This window comes from Anomaloglossus baeobatrachus, chromosome 11 (assembly GCF_048569485.1).
Source record: "Anomaloglossus baeobatrachus isolate aAnoBae1 chromosome 11, aAnoBae1.hap1, whole genome shotgun sequence".
Lineage (NCBI taxonomy): Eukaryota > Metazoa > Chordata > Amphibia > Anura > Aromobatidae > Anomaloglossus > Anomaloglossus baeobatrachus.
In genome coordinates this window covers 165510846-165518285 of record NC_134363.1, presented here as the reverse complement: position 1 = coordinate 165518285, position 7440 = coordinate 165510846, and positions in this window count along the sequence as shown.

Genomic DNA, 7440 nt, shown 5'->3' with positions numbered 1-7440 from the left:
AACTCAGTTGCAGTACCCTGTAGCGACCAGAGCCTCAGGGGCGCTACACTTAAATATCCTAAGTATGATGTTTATATTACTGATACGTAATATAGTTCTATAGAGGAAGGAGGGAATAGAGGATTACTTGTATTTACGCTGAGCATTCATGTCACGGCACGGACTAAGGGAGGGTCCAGCGTGAGCCAAAACACACAACAACAGGGATAACACCATGACAAACAAGGGGTACATCGGGAACACTTTAACAATGGAGGTCACTAGGGCTAGTGAGAGGGAAGACAGGCAACTCCTCCACTTACCTGTCACTCTACCTTGCACTCCAAACCAGTCCCTACAGGTTCCTCATCTGTCGTAGAGCAAGAACCTGAAGCCCTGAAAAGACCCTACAATAGTCCCTGGCTAGGGAGTGGGCAGGTGAGGAATGCTAGTCTCACCGCTGCATTGAAACAACATACCAATAGAAAGAAGACAGTCAGGGGGGCACACAACAACAACACCAAGGCTGCAGCCACCACAGCAACTTCAACAGAGGGTTTAGCAGCTCCTCCACCTCCTGGCCCAGCATTCAAATGGCAAAGAGAATAATTGGTACCCTCTACTGGTAGCAGAGGGTATATAAAGGACCTAGGAGTTGTCCAAACCAAAAACACCTGAGATCGTAATGTGACTGCTTGCTTTTAGGGAACACTGACATTAACCCTCTCTTCCCCAAAGGAACGGGAATACACCAAAATAGCAGAGTCTTCACAAGGAAAAGTGAGACTCGGAACCAGAAACTGTCATTAAGGCTACTTTCACACATCAGTTTTTTTCCATCAGGTACAATCCGGAAAAAAACGGGTTAAACGGATCCAGTACCGCATCCGTTTTATCCCCATAGATTTGCATTGTTACCGGATTGTACCTGATAGCTTTGCGTTGCATCCGGTTTTTTCCGGATGCGGCAAAATTTATCAAAGCGGCGGCCGGAGGCAACGTGTCTTGCAACGTTTTTTTGTCCGGCAAAAAAAAACGCATTGCGCCGGATCCGGCGCGATACGGCGTGTTTTACAATGAAAGCCTATGGACGCCGGATCCGGCGCAATGCGGTAAAAAATGGATGCGGCTACCGGATCCGTTTTTGTAAACTGCGCATGCACCAAATTAAAAAAGCTGATCCTTCAAAAAAAAGGACAAACCGGATGCAAAAACGGATACAAACCGGATCCGGTTTTGTACGCATCCGGCATAACGGATCCGTAAAAAAAACGGATCCGGTGGAGAAGAGAGAAAATTGTGTCTGTGTGAAGGAAGTGCTGCTGAAGTGTTTGCCAGCAAACAGTAGCAGGTGCTAACAGATATCACCAGTGTTATCTTCTGCTGTGTACCAACCATATACTGTAATTGCTTATCATGGTTCAGTGATCAGAATACTCCACACTATTTCATTGTTTACAATGTCTACCACTTTACCTAAAAGTTATGCTCAGAACATGTATTTTCTTCTGGAAAACACAATTTTTTTTCAAAATAAGAGTTTCCTTTAACAATTTTGCAAGTAGTGGCGCATAGTAACTTTGAAACTTCCAATTTCCACTAGAACAGCAGGTGCTAATAACCAACTATACTACTTCTGTTTCACATACAGGGTTACAAAATATCCTAGAGATAGGTTACAAGTTTTCCACTGTGCTGCTTCTCCTGGGTTTTAGACAGACTTGATCTATTATCTAAGAATGAATGGTGAGTAAAGGAGGCAAGGGAAGAAGTGGCTCATAAGTGGAGGAAAAAGCTAATTTCTATGCTGAAATATATTACAAAGTTTATTTTTTTAATAGTTTAATATTTATATGCACTATTGATTGAGTGTACATATTCTATGTAACCTGATCCCTCACTGTGCGGCCAGTCCTTTTTGCTTTTAGATGCATGTGATTTGCTGGGTTTTTTTTTAAGAGGGGATGAAGATGAGTAAAGGAGGCAGTGGAAGAGGAAGAAGGGGCTCATAAATGGAGAAAAAAGCCCAAGTTTCTATGAAAACTTATGTGTGTGTGTGTGTGTGTGTGTGTGTACATATGTATATATATATGTGTATATATATATATATATATATATATATATATATATATATATATATATATATATATATATATATATATATATATATATATATATATCAGTACAAACCAAAAGTTTGGACACACCTTTTCAATCAAAGGGTTTTCTTTATTTTCATGACTATGAAAATTGTAGATTCACATTGCAGGCATCAAAGCTATGAATTAAAACATGTGGAATGAAATACTTAACAAAAAAGTGTGAAAAACTGAAAATGTGTCTTATATTCTAGGTTCTTCCAAGTATCCACCTTTTGCTTTGATTACTGCTTTGCACACTCTTGGCATTCTTTTGATGAGCTTCAAGAGGTAGTCAGCGGAAATGGTTTTCCAACAGTCTTGAAGGAGTTCCCAGAGATGCTTAGCACTTGTTGGCTCATTTGCCTTCACTCTGCGGTCCAGTTCCCCCCAAACCATCTCGATTGGGTTCAGGTCTGGTGACTGTGGAGGCCAGGTCATCTGGCGTAGCACCCAATCACTCTCCTTCTTAGTCAAATAGCCCTTACACAGCCTGGAGGGGTGTTTGGGGTCATTGTCCTGTTGAAAAAGAAATGATGGTCCAACTAAACGCAAACCGGATGGAATAGCACGCCACTGCAAGATGCTGTGGTAGCCATGCTGGTTCTGTATGCCTTCAATTTTGAATAAATCCCCAACAGTGTCACCAGCAAAGCACCCCCACACCATCACACCTCCTCCTCCATGCTTCACGGTGGGAACCAGCCATATAGAGTCCATCCGTTCACCTTTTCTGCTCGCACAAAGACACAGTGGTTGGATCCAAAGATCTCAAATTTGGACTCATCAGACCAAAGCACAGATTTCCACTGGTCTAATGTCCATTCCTTGTGTTATTTAGCCCAAACAAGTCTCTTCTGCTTGTTGCCTGTACTTAGCAGTGGTTTCCTAGCAGCTATTTTACCATGAAGGCTGCTGCACAAAGTCTCCTCTTAACAGTTGTTCTAGAGATGTGTCTGCTGCTAGAACTCTAGAGACCAGGTCAATGCCACACAATCTGAGCTGCTGTTAACCTGCGATTTCTGAGGCTGGTGACTCGGATAAACTCATCCTCTGCAGCAGAGGTGACTCTTGGTCTTCCTTTCCTGGGCGGTCCTCTGTGAGACAGTTTCTTTGTAGCATTTGATGGTTTTTGCCACTGCACTTGGGGACACTTTCAAAGGTTTCCCAATTTTTCGGACTGACTGATCTTCATTTCTTAAAGTAATGATAGCCACTCGTTTTAATTTACTTAGCTGCTTTTTTCTTGCCATAATACAAATTCTAACAGTCTATTCAGTAGGACTTACAAAATGAATACAGCCGCACACTAAATGCCATCAATGTATAAGGGAACTCTGGTACTGCATTACTGCTATATAATGCAGTACCAGAGTTCCCTTATACATTGATGGCATTTAGTGTGCGGCTGTATCCATTTTGTATTTGCTAGGTTTTTTCAGCTGGCACCTATACACACTTGTAGGATGTGCAGGTCAGTCTTTTGAAATATACTCAGTAGGACTATCAGCTGAGTATCCACCGGACTTCTGCACAACACAACTGATGGTCCCAACCCCATTTATAAAGCAAAAAATATCGCTTATTAAACCTGACAGGGCACACCTGTGAAGTGAAAACCATTTCCGGTGACTACCTCTTGAAGCTCATCAAGAGAATGCCAAGAGTGTGCAAAGCAGTAATCAAAGCAAAAGGCGACTACTTTGAAGAACCTAGAATAGAAAACATATTTTCAGTCTGTACTGTACATATTCTGTGTAAACTGAATTTTACTATGATTCTAGTACTTTTTGCTTTTAGGCAGATGTGATCATTTTTTTTTTTTTTTTTTAAGAATGGATGATGATTAAAGGAAGCAGAGGAAGGGGTGGAGGTGGCTCATAAGTGGGGAAAGAAGCAAATTCCTATGATAACATATTACAAAGGGTGTGTGTATATATATATATATATATATATATATAATATATATATATATATATACACATATATATATATATATATATATATATATATATATATATATATATATATATATATATATATACACATGTGTACTGTATATATATGTATATATCACTTGTACTATTTATTCTATGCACATATTCTGTGTAAACTGGACTCTACTGTGCTTTCAGTACTTTTTTGCTTTTTGATGGATATAATCTTTTTTTTAAAGAATGAATGATGATTAAAGGAGGCAGAGGAAGGGGAAGAGGTGGTTCTTAAGAGGAGAAAAAAGCACATTTCTATAATAACACTGTCGCGGGCGGGGAGGACGCCGCCGCTGCGCTCGCTAACGCTCGGGGTTGGAGCTGCTGCGGCTGCTGCTCGGTGGCTCGAGCGGTGGGCCGGATCCGGGGACTCGAGCGGCGCTCCTCGCCCGTGAGTGAAAAGGGTGGTTGGTTTTGGGGGATTTAATCCGTGACGCCACCCACGGGTTGTGGTGAAGATGGGCACCACCGCTGCTGGTGATGGGGATCCCGGGAGCGATGGTAGGGAGCAGCTGGGATGTTGTTTTCCCCCTCCGCGGGTAGGGGTCGGTGGTCCCGGGGCCCGGTGGTGTGACGGGGAGGCAGGGTTGGTGAGGTGCAGGGTTGCAGGGACAGCGTAGCGCAGTGCTGAATGGCACGGGTGTACTTACTCAGAGAGAGAGATGCACAAAGTCCTCGGTAAACCAAACGGCTGGATGGACGGGTCCCGCAGCCGGCTGCAGTGTCTCTCCCTGGACAGGTGATGGCGGCTGTCTTTCCCTGCACCTTTGTGTACTGTTTGACTACGATGGGTCCCCAACGGTAGTCCGCTCCCCGGTGTATGGATGCCGGAGGAGCCCGTTTGCCCACAGGCACTGGCCCTTGGGTCTCTAGCCTTAGGCGATAGCTGTATACCCTCACGGTGCGGACGGTTGCCTTCTAACAGGTCTTTGGCTGTTAGGAAACCCATGGGGTTCCTGTCACACTCGGATTTGACTGTTGACGGCGACTCCAAGCCTAGTCGGGGTCCGATGCCCTGCCTGTGTGTGCTGGCTTCACATCGCTCCCCGGTCGGTACCGGCGGGCCGACACCCGACCCCGGTCCTACAGTTCCACGTTGATTCACCACTCCTGCAGACGGCCACCACCGTCTGCCAACCTTGTTGTCAGTGCCTGGGCCACAAACCCAGACACTCTCCACTTTACTCCTCTCACTTCAACCTCCTGGACTAAACTGTCCTTTTCCCGCCTCCAGGCCTGTGAACTCCTCGGTGGATGGGGCCCACCGCTTGGCTCCGCCCCACCTGGTGTGGACATCAGATCCTGGAAGGAGGCAACAAGGATTTTATGTTTGGCTAATGTTGCTGTCTAGTGGGGGTGGGGGTGTTTGTGTGTTACCTGTGACGACCTGGCTAGTCCAGGGCGCCACAACACAATACAAAGGGTTTATATATATTATGTACTATTTATGTACATATTCTGACTGTGCTTTCAGTACTTTTTGCCTTTTGACAGATGTGCTCTTTTTAAAGATTAGATGATGACTAAAAGAAGCATAAGGAGGGGAAGAAGTGGCTCATAAGTGGATAAAGGAACACATTTCTATAAAAAAAATTGTTTAAAAGAACTGAGAGTCCTCAGTGGTTGATACCTTTTAATGGCTAACTGAAAAGATGGTAATAATTGCAAGCTTTCGAGACTACTCAGGTCTCTTCATCAGGCATGGTATAACACAAAATCTGAAGAGTCACATATTTATACACAACAGGACATTGAAAAGTGCAGTACTGCACTTTTCAATGTCCTGTTGTGTATAAATATGTGACTCTTCAGATTTTGTGTTATACCATGCCTGATGAAGAGACCTGAGTAGTCTCGAAAGCTTGCAATTATTACCATCTTTTCAGTTAGCCATTAAAAGGTATCAACCACTGAGGACTCTCAGTTCTTTTAAACAATTTTTTTTATCTCTACTGGCTAACACGGTACAAAGATATATTTCACATTTCTATAATAAGATATTACAAAACGTTATATATATTTTCTTGAACTATTGACTTATACAAAGTTTGTCGAATGACTGATTCTATTGAACCATGTTCCAGCACCAGAAGCACCCCTGGATTAAAAAAAAACTGTCCTCTTTCTTGTTGAACTATGACAACAAAATAAAATAAAAGTATAGCAACTGATTCTGCACAACATACTATAAAGATATCTACAGGGTGCACATGTAGAGAAATAAAATAATGAATTAAAAAACTATAATAAAATAGCAAATCTGAATTACAGAGATACATCATCCTAATTATTTCTCATGTTAGTTAAATGCTATGGTGTCATGCTGGATTAATAGTCCTGCCTTATCCTCACCCTGCCTTACATTCCATATTAATCATACACCCAGATGATGGCTCCCAGAGTCAATCATATGAAAGGATACATACTAATTAGCTCTCACGTGTTTGTGGATGCAAACCTAAGGATATATGGTAATCTGCATTAATAAGGCTCAATGCTATGGTGGAAATCTGATTATAGCAAGCAGCAGTCTAGGAGCGTTTTTACCATATTCACCATTAATACTAGTAAGGGTTAATTTATATGATCATATTGCATATGGCAGTGCTTCTATAGACATGTACAGTATGAGCCTTTTACTATATCTCCATAGGGCCTCAATTTCATAAGAAGTCAATTAATAGAATGATCCATAGAATTAAAGGGGTATTCCGGTAGATAGCAGTTATAATATCCCCAATCCAGATCCAGATTGGTGGAAGTCTACCACTTGGACTACAATCGATTGCATTGCGCACTCTCGATGGCGGCTTCATTCATTTTCTTTAAGACTGTTGGAGAAAGTCAAGAACAGAGCTCGAGCCGCTCCATAGAGAATGAATGGAGAGATCTTGCACACCCATTCTATGGTGAATAAAAATACCATTTATGGAGATTGATTCTAGGCCAAGTGGTTGGACCACCACCGGTCTAGACACGGTAACTATTTCTTATTGTAATACTCTTTTAAAGGGTTTTTCCACTACTCGGACAGCACCTTCTCATTCCCCATGTTTGGCCCATTAAAATAAAAATGCTTATACTCACCTCCTGTGCCAGCACCATTCAAGTGACGTCACAACCTTATGTGAGCCCCGGGAGAATGAGCCACAGCTGGACTGCCGCCGGTATGGGAGGTGAGTATAAACTTGTTGTGAGCCCCGGGAGAATGAGCATAGCAGAGCTGGACTGGTGCCAGCATGGGAGGTGAGTATAAGCTTGTTGTGAGCCCTGAGAAAATGAGCACTGGCACAGATGGACTGGCGTCAGCATGGGAGGTGAGTATAACCTTG